Below are 12,637 nucleotides of genomic sequence, written 5' to 3'. Positions count from 1 at the left end.
GAACCTGGCAAAAGGCCTAAATCCATGCCTTCGGGAAACTCAGGGAAGCCCCACCAGGAAAAACCCAGAGAAACCCCTGCCAGGACCTGCCGCAGTCCAACGACAGAGGAATTTCCTTGAAGGCAGCGAGACGGAGACGCCACCCCACTCCCGAGGGAAGAACCCCCTCGAGACACCACCCCACTCCCGAGGGAAGAACCCCCTCAAATGACAAAGGACATAGCCAACGACGACGTGCGAAGGCAGGAAGGAAGCGGCCCAACGCTTTCCAAGGGCCGGAAAGAAAACACCGGACGACCCCCAGTTCCACACGCAGGGAAACTGCCCTTCGCAGTGACGGGGAATGAACATTCCGGGGAAGGTGAAGCAGAGCCTCTGTCACAAGCACCCCTCCCTACAGGCCTGGCCAGGGCAGCTCTGGCCCCAGAAAAGGGAGCATCAGGACGCAAGAAAGAAGACGGGAAACTGCTGTGGCCGGGAGGCCAGCACGTCCCACCTGCCCGCTTGTTTTTCCTCCATGAGCACCAGCTGCACGCGGTTTCCAAACGCCAAGGCAGCAAACTCAGCTCGTGCATGCTGTCCTCCAAGGAAGTTGGCATCTTTCGTTTTCCTTTTTTGACATTTATGGCCACCCATCAAAGCACGTGTAAGTTCCCAGGCCAGGACTGAATCTGAGCCACAGGTGAGACGTAGAGCACAGCGGGGGCGGGGGCAGCTTCAGACCCTCAAAGCCACTGTGCCTGGCTGGGGGGCAAACCTCCACCTCCACAGCGACCCGAGCCTCTGCAGTCACAGTCCCGCTTTTTTACTTTCTTTTCTTTCTTTTTTCTTTTCAGAGCTGCACTTGCAGCATATGGAGGTTCCCAGGCTAGGGGTCGAATCGGGACTGCAGGTGCTGGCCTACACCACAGCCACAGCAGCAGCGATCGGAGCCATATCTGCAGTCTACACCACAGCTCACAGCAACGCCAGATCTTTAACCCACTGAGCGAGGCCAGGGATCCAAGCTGCATCCTCATGGATACTAGTTGTTTTAGTCACTGCTCAGCCACAGTGAGAACTCCTGCAGTCGGATTTTTATTTATTTATTTATGCGCTCATTTGTTTTTTTAGGGCCGCAACCACGGCACATGGAGGTTCCCAGGCCAGGGGTCCAATCAGAGCTACAGCTGCCAGCCTACACCACAGCCACAGCATCGCCAGATCCGAGCCACATCTGGGAACTACACCACAGCCACAGCAACACCACATCCTTAGCTCGCTGAGCAGGACCAGGGATCGAACACACGTCCTCATGGATACTAGTCAGGGTCTTAACCCAATGAGCCCCAACTCTTTTTTTAAGAAAAAAAAGAAATTCAAGGATTCAGAGCCTGCCAAAGCAGAGATCCTGGCAGAGGGCCTGTTCTCTGAGACCCGCCAAGACACAGCCCCTCCAGCAAGGCACACGCCACCGCACCCGGCAACACCTGGCACAGAGAGCGGCACAGCTCTGGGTCCGCATCCTTGGACTGTGGAAGCAGCAGGTGTCATACCTGAGAGGAAAAGGGACTTCTCAAGGGACTGAGACTGGTGAGGGTCTGAGGGGAGCCCACGGTTTTAGAATCGGGGCTCTGCCGGAGCCTCGGGCTACCGTCCAGGACCCGACGAACCCGTGGGCACTGGGAGGCCTGGCGATTCTCGCGGAGCCCAGGGGCTGAGGGGAGGTTCGGTCCCTGCAGGTTCAGGTCATCTCATCCATCACCTGCAGTGGAAAGCCAGGTGCCATCGCAACACGGCTCCTGATGTGCCCCCAGTGCCCGACAGACACTGACGGAAAGTAACATTGGGCGTCTGTGCGGATGGAGCTTCCCGTGACGACCTGGGCACTGCCATCCCCACCAAGTCACAAGGCTGCAACCCACTGTTGGGAGACAGGTAAACCTGAGCCACGAACAGGTCCAGAGGTCAAGGTGAGCCCCCCAAAGACAGGGCTAGGAGGCCCACGATACCACCCCCCCAACAAAGTGACACCCTCAGCTGTCCTCTACAGCATCACTACCTAGGTCACGGCTGGGCAGTGCCAGGTTTGGGGGGAGCAGTGATGCTCGGGGCTCTGCAAGATGCTAAGGAGACCAGAGGCATTCAACCCTTGCTGGATGCCAGCTGCTGCATGCGGGTGGGTAAGCAGTGGGATCCTGCTGGATCGCCCGGGGAACGGAATCTGAGCACTTGTGATGGAATATGCTGGCGGAGGGTGTGAAGGAAAGAACCAATGCATATGAACAGGTCACTTTGCTGTGCCACAGAACCCGGTAAGTCGCCTATAGTAAAACATTTTAGTGAATAAATTAACAAAATGCTTCCAATGCGCAGACATCTGGGGGCTGAACAGGATGATACACTCATGTGGCAGGAGAACAGGCTAGACAGAGAGATGTCCCCGGACTCGGGCAGGAGACGAGGCTCTCCAGGAAGGAGACGTGTCCACTGGGGTGGACACAAAGCCCTTGGGGCTTTGACTGCGGTGTCACCATCCCCTGAGCCCCACCACACACAGGGCCCTTGGTAACCAGGGGACGGGGCCGCTGGTTCAGGGGCTACTCTCCAGCCTCTGCCCCCTGTGTGGACGCTGGACCTTCCACCAACACGTGCTGGTCTCCGTTCCCCCTAAACACGGCTTTGGCTGCATCCCCCAAAGACGAGGGGGCTGTACTTTCATTTCCATCCAGTTCAAAATAGTTTCCAGTTTTCCCTGAGGTCTTCTTTGCCTCGTGCATTAGGCAGAAAGGTGCCCTTTAATTTCCAAATTCCCAAATGGGGCCCCTTAATTCTTGGTCCAGTCTGACGATGTCCACCAGTTAGTGGTGCTGTCACCGCTTACAGGTCATGGAATGACCAACGAGGCTGTTTCTAAGCTCGCCCTTCGGTCCGCTCCATGTTCCCGCTCGTTTGCTCTTCGAGTGTCCCCCTCCTGCCTCCTTCTGGCTTTGGGAGTATTTCTTAGTATCCACTGTATCCACTGGTGTTCCAGCTGTAGCTCTTGCTGTGCTGTGCAAGTGGCTGTACCAGGCGGTATAATACACATGCCCAACGTCAGACCCAATGTTCTCAGCGCCTCAGAGAAACACAGAACCCGCACCATCCTAAGACCCCTGCACCCCCCGCCCTCTCGCTGCAGCTGCTCTGTCTTCGTCTGCATGCACCAAACTCCCCACCACACCCGATGTTTGCTTTCAAAAGCCCCACGTGTTTCAAAGAGCTGAGGGGAGAACACACCCGCTGCCTTTACCTGCTACTGCCCACCTGGGGGTCTCACTTCACTGGGGACCCTGCAAGTCCCCCCCCCCGAGAATGGCTTCCTTTCCACCCGAAGACTCCCCCTCACCATTTCCCTTCGAGCAGGTCTGTGGGCACCAAGTCTCTCCACACTCCTCCCTCTAACGATGCCCGTTTCGCCTTCACACCCCAAGAATGTCGCCGGGAGACTCCCAGAACGTCCTGTCTCTCCAGAACGCCTCCTCTGCTGACAGCACTGGTTTCCAAGGTGGAAGCTCGAGTCGGCCAAACCGCTTCTCCTCTGGATGGAACATGACATCGTCTCTGGACGCTTCTCATCGTTTCCACTGCTTTCATTACGACTGTGATGGGTGAGCAGACTTCATAAAGCCTGTGCTGGTTTTCATTCGCGAAGCTTCTGGGACGCGTAAATAGGTGGTTTTGAACAAACCTACAAGACGATCGGCTCTTTCTTTCCTCAGATACTATTTTGTCTTCACTGACATCACTCTCTTTTTGCGGGGAGATGGACAGTCCAGGCTCTCACAGAGGCCTGATCTGGGTTCCTTTGTTAATACCGGCTTTTCCTGCAGCCTGCGTTTTTACCCAGTGCCTGGAGACAGCATTCGGGTCTGAGATGAGGAGGGGGTTGTGCCTGGGGAGGAAGGGGCAGCGAGGGGGCAGAAAGGACTCAGAGGTCGTGAAGAAGGGTGATGAGAAAAGCGGGTGCTGAACTGCAGAAACAAGGACGTCAGGGAAGGAGTGCCCACTGGGGCTCAGCGGATGACGAATCTAACCAGCATCCAGGAGGACCCAGCTTCCATCCCCGGCCTCCCTCAGTGGGTTAAGGATTTGGCGTTTCCAAGAGCCGTGGTGAAGTTCGCAGACCCAGCTCGGATCCTGTGTTGCTGGGGCTGTGGTGTAGGCTGGCAGCTCCAGCTCCAGTTTGACCCCTACCATGGGAACCTCCATATGCTGTGGGAGCAGTTCCTAAAAAAAAAAAAAGCAAAAGAAAAAAAAAAAGAGAGAGAGAGAACCTCAGTGGAGGGAAGTGCTTGAGGGAAGAAAACCCACAACCCCAGGTCAGGAGGCAGGGCTGTGCCCTCCTCTAAGGGCCGGAGTTCCATCCTCCCGCCAGGCCCCGCTCCTGTGGGAATCCTCCTCCCGCTGCTGGCAGCCCCGTTGGCTCCTCCAGAAAACCAAGGCCCACACTGGAAGCGCCAGCAGCACCCCGCTCTCCCCCACCTCACACTCAACCCCCAAATCCACACCGCTGGGCCCCTGGGCCCTGCTCCACAAGGTCCCTGACCCTCAGGAGCCCTGAGACGTCCCGTCTATGCCGGCGCATCCACCTCCTTCCTGGTCCTCCAAAGGGGGTCCCCGCTCCTTCGGGCTCATTCCTCTCCCACCTCCAAAGGCCTCTTCCTAGAGCCTGACTGCACCCGCCCCTGCGAGCACAGCGTCCCCTCCTCAGCCAAGCCCATCCCAGGGAAGCCCTTCCCCACGAACACACATGCCCCCAGAGCTCCCTGGGCGCTGCTCCCCCCCACACGGCATCTTCGGCCAGTCTGAATGGGCCACGGCCGTGCCTGTCTGCCAGACGAGGAAGCCTCCCTTTTGCTTTCCACTCCACTGAGAACATGTTCTGTGCCACAGGTTCCTGGGAAGGGTCATATGAGAAAACCACGGGGAACGACCTAAAACAACGATCAACACACCATCAGGGAGCCAGCAGGATGTTGGGGGTTGCCTCTTAAGAAGTTAATTATCACTGGAGCCCTCCTGCATTACATCCCCTCCACAATGGCAGACTTTTGTTATTTTTATTTGCTTTTTGGTGTTGCACCCACGGCAATGGAGGTTCTCAGACTAGGGTTCAAATGGCAGCTGCAACCACTGGCCAACAACACAGCCACAGCCACAGGGGATCTGAACCGCGTCTGCAACCTATGCCAGAGCTCACAGCCATGCCAGATCCTTCACCCACTGAGCAAGGCCAGGGATCGAACCCATATCCTTGTGCATACTAGTCAGATTCATCTCCACTGAGCCACACGGGAACTCGGTGGCAGTCTTTTTAAAAGAGAAATCTGTTCACACTCTCTACTGCCTAAGACCTTCCCATTGCTTTAAAGAGAAAATCCGAAATACTTGCACGGTGCTCAAGACCCTGCGTGATCCGGGGCCTGACTGCTCTCCCTCCTGAGAACAACTCAAGACCTGTCTGGTCCAGGCGAACCCCCCCCTCAACCAGGACCGCACAGAGCACACCCCCCGCATCCAGCCCCCAGGAGGAGCCTTCCCAACCCGAACCCAGGCTTCAAGACACTCACCCGGTCATGACGCTCAGGATCTTGCTTTCTTGTTTTCTCCCACCTTGGAACAGTCTCCTAAGACTACACCGAATTGTGGCCACGGAAGCAGTGGTGATGCCTGGCTTCATTCATCTCAGCCCCGCGAGTCCAGGGAAAGCCCTGTGTCAGCCGTCCTGACCGAACATGCTCGTTGCTCAACAAACACCGACCGAAAGGACCCGCTGATGAAAGGCAGGAACAGGGCGTGCATTTGCAGAAGTGCAGGAAAGGGAAGTTCCTGCCGAAAATCCCACGGCCCATGTCAGAGGCAGAGGGAGAACCGGACAGCTCGGGGCAGCCCTGGGCCCTGCCGCTGCCTCCGGCCCGCGGGGTCTGGGACACGGCGCTCTCTGCATGTGCATTTGGCAGGAGGTGGAGGCCAGAGGGCAGACCCTGGGAGGGGATGTGGGGAGGCTCAGAGGTGGCCTCAGAGGTGCTCAGAGACGGCCGGGCCCTCGGCCACATCCTCTAGGGAGAGCGGAGTCAGGCTGAGGAGGAACCCCCGCTGAGCAACTCGGAGCCTGGGCCTAGTCACACGCTCTGTGTCTCTCTGTCCCACTGCCTCTGAGGACTGGGTGAGTCACCTCAACGGCTGGGGACCATGGGAGGTGGCAGCACGACCCCGAGCCTCACGGCCCATCTCTGCCTCGGTGAGCCATGGGGAAGGAGGGGTTGGGCCCCTCTCCCCCCAGGGCTGGGCCCTGGAGACCTGAAGACACAGGAGCCTCAGTCAGGGGAGAAGTTTTGGAGAGGGGGATGGGCTCAGCCCCAGATCTGACCCCAGCACCCAGGGCCCCAGACAAGATCTGGAGCATCTGTGTGGAGAGGGGTGGAGCTCACCTCATGGGGACTCTCTTCCAGGGCTGTGCTGGCGCCCATGGGACCAGGTCCAGGCAGGTGAGTCCCCCAGACCTCCTGCTTCCACCCAACCAGCGTTCTGTCCTGGGGGAGGGGGGCACAGCGGGTGGGGCTGATGGTGACCAGGCTGGGAGGGCCCTGGGGTGACCCCTGGGGAGACAGGCCGAGGGAGAAGGGCACCCTGACACTCCAGGTCTGATTCCTTTCCAGGGGTCCTTCCCAAACCCTCCATCCGGGCTGACCCGGGACCCATTGTCCCCAAGGGGAGCCCTGTGACCCTCTGGTGTCAGGGGTCCCCGCAGGCTGAGGTCTACCGTCTGTATAAAGTGGGGGACTCTGAACACTGGGAGGATGAAGCCCCACAGGACCTCAGGAACACCGCCCGGTTCCACATTGAATCCTTGAGCTCCTGCCATGCAGGGCGGTACCAGTATGCTTATCAGAGCAGGAACAGCTGGTCCAGGTGGAGTGAACCCCTGGCCCTTGTGGTGACAGGTAAGAGGGAGGACCCAGGTCCCTCCCACCCGGGGCTCCTCCTCACAGGCAGGGCGAGCAGACTGTGGGCTCAGGGGGCCTGTCCCCTCACAGCACACAGCTGGGGAGTGGGGTGAAGGCCCCCCTTTAACACCATCCCTCCTGCCCCCTCAGGACTGTACACAGCACCCTCCCTCTCAGCCCACCGAGCCCCGTGGGGGCGTCAGGAGAGAACGTGTCCCTCTCCTGTAGCTCACATTTCATGTCCAGCACACTACACCTGCTGAAGGAGGGAGGCGCTAAACCGCCCCAATGCAGCGCGTGGGGGAAACTCGGGAACTCGGGAGGGAGGCAGGCCCTCTTCCCTGTGGGATCCGTGAATGCATCCCACGGGGACACCTACAGATGCTATGATTCTCCCAGCTCCCATCCCTACCTGTGGCCTCAGCCCAGTGACCCTCTGTATCTCCAGGTCACAGGTGAGGGCCACCAGCACCACCTATTTCCTGGACCCTTGATCTAAGCTCAGCGCCCATTGGAGCCCTGGGCTAAGTGGGCATCAGGGAAGGGACTGACACGGGACTCCCGGGGGGAACCATGGGCAGGAGGCTTGGGGGGGCGGGGACCAGAGAGAACTCTCCCTGCAGCCCCGGGGAGCCATGTGGGGTGCATGTCCCTCGGGGCCACCATACCTTCCTCCCCAGATATATACAGGGAGCCCTCCCTCTCGGCCCAGCCGGGCTCCCTCGTGCTCCTCGGAGACAGACTGACCCTCCAGTGTTGCTCAGATGCCAGGTTTGGCAGATTCGCTCTGACCAAGGATGAGGAAAGCACATCTCCCCTCCGCCTAAATGGCCAGCACAGCTCCGACTTCCCCCTGGGTCGTGTGAGCCACACCCGAGGGGGCCGGTACAGATGCTACGCTGCACACAACCCCTCCGATGCGTGGTCAGCCCCCAGTGCCCCCCTGGACGTCCTGATGGTGGGTGAGGAGCCCCTGTCCTGCCCATGGCCGGACTCTCTGTCCAGGAGGCATACAGTGGTGATGGGGTCCCGAGAGAGGGGCCTGGAGCAGAGACTGAGAAGGGGCAGTGGTCTAAGGGAAAGGGGGTGGGAATGTGGAGATAAGAGACCCACACAGAGGGCCTGAGAAGGGGTCCCAGACAGGGTCCCTAGAGAGAGGACAGTGTCCCTCAGCTCAGGGTCAAGGTTGTGTGGCAGGAGGCAGCTCTCTATACATCCCCCCTCCTCTCCTCCAGGAATGTACCGGAAACCCTCCCTCTCAGCCCATCCAGGGACCTCAGTGTCCTGGGGAGAGAACGTGACCCTGCAGTGTCGCTCTGAGATCACAGGTGTTGGACACCTTCCACTTGTTCAAGGAGGGGTCGCTGGCTCCTGCCCAGAGCCTGAGTCTGCAGGACATAGCTGTACCCCTTCAGGCCAACTTCACCTTGAGTCCTATGACCTCAGCCCACCATGGGACCTACAGGTGCTATGGCTCACACAGCACCTCCCCCTATGTCCTGTCAAACCCCAGTGACCCCCTGCAGCTCTTGATCTCAGGTAAGGAACCCCAGCCCAGGTCCTCTGGGTCCTGGTCAGTTCAGGGTGCTGATGACCCCAGAGCAGCTCTTGGCTTGGGGGGGAGTAAGGAGGGCAGAGAAGGAGGGGAAGCAACTCTCAGAGGGATGGCAACTCCCTTCCCCCCACCAGCTGCATCCTCATTGCTGGGGTCCAACATTGCTCCTGGAGAGCAGAGGGAGGCTAGAGGACTCAGGGCTGACCCAAAGGGGGAAATGCTAGAGACCCACGTCTCCATCCCCTGGTCTGCAGTCCTTGCAGCCCCTCACATGGGGAGAACAACACTAGGACACGGAGTGACCAGAGGCCTCGATCGCCTAGGGACCAAGATCACAGACCCCAGCACGGCTGGTGTCTCAGGAGGGCTGGGATTTGGGCAGGAGATGCAGGGGGACCACAGGACTCCAGAGGCACCAAGGGTCGGAGGGTGATGGAAAGGGGGTCACGGTGAGGGAGTGTAGGCGCTCAGCCTGGGAGAAGCAGCGCCCCTCACTTGCCCTGAGGATGGGCTCTGAGGCTGGGCTCACAGAGTCAGGCTTGCAGAGGGGAAAGGGAGGGTCGGCTGCAGGTGGGGAGTGTCATGGGAAGCAGGGGTGTCATACCCTCCTGACCCACGGGAGCTCATGGTCTCAGGGGACGGGTCCCGAGTCTGCCCTGTTGGAGCTCAGTCAGCACAGGGTCCTGACCCCAGAAATGTCTGAGACACTCATACAAGAGGGGACACAGGGCAGACTCCACAGAGGGGGACACAGAACCCAGGGAAGGGCTGCGTGTCCCCAACTCCTCACCCAAACCCCACTTCATGATTCTCAGGACCAGCAGACACCATCCACCCATCACAAAACCACTCAGATCCCAGGAATGGTGAGGAGGAGGAATCCTCAGTTATGGGCCTGGGTTCTGGGGTGCAGGTCCTATAAAGGGGAGGTGCTGCCGAGGATTCTGGGGGGACTGGGATCTGCCCTCACCTCTGCGACCTCTCTGTCCACAACCTCTAGCCTCTCCCCCACAAGACTACACAGTGGGGAACCTCGTCCGGATGGCCACGGCTGCCCTGATCCTGCTGAGCCTTGGAATTCTGCTCTTCCAGGCTCAACATGGCCATGGAGAAACCCAAGACACGGCCAGGAGCTGAGCACAGAGGCCACAGGGCACTGTCCAGAGTGGCAGAGCCTAGGCAATGACCCGATGGGCCCAGGAGGTTCTGGAAGAGAATCTGCCATGTTGTGAGAACTGCCTGCTGAGACCATGGAGGGAGAGATGGGGTGTGGGTGTCGGGGGAGGACTGGGGAGTCCCCGTGCAGGGCTCTGCATCTGTTACACCGAGGTGCTCTCCTCCTCCACAGATGCCTCTCCCTGACGGCCTGTCTTCTCTCACCTGGGACATGAGGCACAGCCCACACGGCAAGTGTGTGCCCACACCTGACACACCTGCATGCTCTGGTCCTCGTTCATGGGGGATATTTGTCTTTTAATTTAATTCCACATTCTCTCATGTGTGCTACTGACCTCCACCTCTGCAGCCAGAAGCAAAAGATTGTTTAAAGAACTGAAAAACAGGGGGAAAAAAAGAGTGAGAGAGAAAAATAAACAAATAAATAAATAAAAATAAAGAAAGTACTGAACAAGTGAGGAAGAATCAGGTATGCTTTGGAACGGATGAATCCAAAACGATTCCCTTAAGCCCTTTCTGGAATCTCCAGCCCTCCCCTCCTCATCACATGTCACCCAGTGCAGTTCTTCCAGAAGCACCTGCACTTTGCAGGGACACCCTGGTGTTTGAGGTGACAGCCAGGTGCTGTGCTGATAAACGGACCCTAAGAATATGTCATTTGTCAAAAGCCCATCCTCGTGGCCTTTGTCTGTCTTTAGACTGTCTCTTCCTGGCCACTGTCAGGGTGCCCGTGCAAATGCACTGAAGGCAGAGGTGGGAAGCAGGGAAGAGAGTTGTGTGATGGGACTTCCCGTCGGGGCTCAGGGGAAGTGAATCTCATGAGTATCCATGAGGACACAGGATCCATCCCTGGCCTTGCCCAGTGGATGAAGGTTCTGGCGTGCCTGTGACCTGTGGTGGAGGCAGGCAGCTGAAGCTCCAATTTGACCCCTGGTCCTGGTACCATGGGTGCGGCCATAAAAGCAAATATATATATGTATATATATAAATTAAAAATTTCTTCAAGTCCACAAAAAAGTAAATGCTGGGGAGGCTGTGGAGAAAAGGGAACCCCCCTACGGTGCTGGTGGGAAGGTAACTTGGTGCAGCCACCATGGAGAACAGTATGGGGGTTCCTCAGAAAACTAAACGTAGAACCACCACAGGACCCAGCAATCCCACTCCTGGGCATCTATCCAGGGAAAACCATCATTTGAAAAGATCCACGCACCCCCGTGACCAGCACAGCCCCATTTACAACAGCCAACCTCGTGGTCGTCGGCAGAGGAGGGAGAAGAAGACGCGGTACGTGGATACGACGGGTGAGGCTCAGGGAGGGAAGTCGAATGGAAGAGTGCTGTTTGCAGCAACACACATGGACCTCGAGACGCGCACACAGAGGTCAGTGACTCAGACAGGGAAAGACAGAGAGCATGCGACAGACAGCATGGATACAGGGAATCTCGGTTTTAACATGGTATCAATAATGCATTTACAAAACAGACACAGACAGACACAACAGAAATCAAACTTCAGGTTTCCAATGGAGAAATGTTGGGAGAGGAATCAGGCATTTGGGACTAACCCACATGCACTACTCCACAGACAATAACAACCATCAGGGAGCCTGAAAGGCACAGGGCCATCCACTCAATCATCTGGAATAAACTGTAAGCTAAAGAACCGGAGGAGCTGCCTCTGGTGGCACCCACAGCGAGTGAAGGGTCCGACTCATGTCCATGAGGATGTGGGTTGGATCCCTGGCCTCGCTCAGTGGGTTAACTACCCGGCATTGCCAGAAGCTGTGCTGTAGGTCACAGACACAGCTCTGATCTGGCGTGGCTGTGGGTGTGGAGGCATCTGGCGCAACAGCTCTGATTCAACCCCAGCCTGGGAACTTCCATATTTCGCAAGTGTGGCTCTAAAAGGCAAACCAAAGAAAAAAAATCTGAACGAGGGTGTATATATGTACATGCAGATCCAATTCACTTCGTTGTACACCTGAAACTAACACGACATACTCAACCATACTCGGATAAATTATTTTGAAAATCAAAGATATTTCTCTAAGAGAAAGTAACAGCAAAAGACCCACAAGAGCCGAAACATCTTGACAAAGAACAACAGAGTTGGACACCGCATACGTCCTCATGTCAAACTTTACGACTGTCCCAGGATCTCATCACCATGGTGCCGGCATCAGGATGCATGCTCGCAATAAAACCGAAGGACAACACGCAAACCCACACGAAGGATCGGCTGAGTTTTTACTAAGCTGCCAAGACTCCCACGTGGGGAAAGGACACTCTCTTCAACCAAATCGGGGTCTCCACCTGCAGAAGAACAATGCTGGAGCCTTACCCTCATCATACCCACAAATCAGCTCCAAAGGATCAGTGGAAGAGCGGAAAGGCTTCTAGAGAAAATAGAAGTCACTGTAACTGTGAACTTGACAGCATTTCTTAGATAGGACACTAACAAGGACAAGAAGAAAAGGAAGCATAGATGAACTGAACCTCATCAAAATATAAAGTACACATGCATCAAAAACAATAAAGAGGATAAAGGACAAGGTAAAAATTCAAAAAAATGCCTGCACACCCTCTGTCTCATCAGCGTAGAGGATCCTGAAATAGAAAGAACACCTTTAACTCAATCAAAAGAATGACCCAGTTTTATTTACTTATTATCTTTTTAGGGTGGCACCTGTGGCATATGGAGGTTCCCCCACTAGGGGTCGAATGGGATCTACAGCAGCCGGCCCACACCACAGCCACAGCAACACGAGATCCAGGCAGCATCTGCGACCTACACCACTGCTCACGGTAACGGCGATTCCACAACCCACTGAGCGAGACCAGGGACCGAACCCCATCCTCATGGATACTAGTTCGGTTCATTAACCACTAAGCCATGAGGCAAACTCCCAATATTTTGAAAAATTATCAAAAGGCTTGAA

General features: G+C 56.7%; 1 pseudogene across 1 annotated transcript; it reads left to right on the top strand.

The window, feature by feature from the left end:
* The first annotated feature begins 5,876 nt into the window (after positions 1–5,876).
* Positions 5,877–10,157, top strand: LOC146402475 (leukocyte immunoglobulin-like receptor subfamily A member 6; annotated as a pseudogene). The gene is made up of 8 exons (XR_014806685.1): positions 5,877–6,262; positions 6,474–6,509; positions 6,681–6,965; positions 7,649–7,930; positions 8,204–8,507; positions 9,339–9,389; positions 9,524–9,751; positions 9,872–10,157. The product of XR_014806685.1 is annotated as a leukocyte immunoglobulin-like receptor subfamily A member 6 (transcript).
* Positions 10,158–12,637: the final 2,480 nt, after the last annotated feature.

This window comes from Sus scrofa, chromosome 6, assembly GCF_054392235.1.
Source record: "Sus scrofa isolate SSC_HxYL_T2T_F1_AM1 chromosome 6, Sscrofa_HxYL_maternal_Yorkshire_Landrace_v2.0, whole genome shotgun sequence".
NCBI classification, from domain to species: domain Eukaryota; kingdom Metazoa; phylum Chordata; class Mammalia; order Artiodactyla; family Suidae; genus Sus; species Sus scrofa.
The sequence above is the reverse complement of the archived record's forward strand: the minus strand, read 5'-3'. Positions and strand labels throughout refer to the sequence as shown.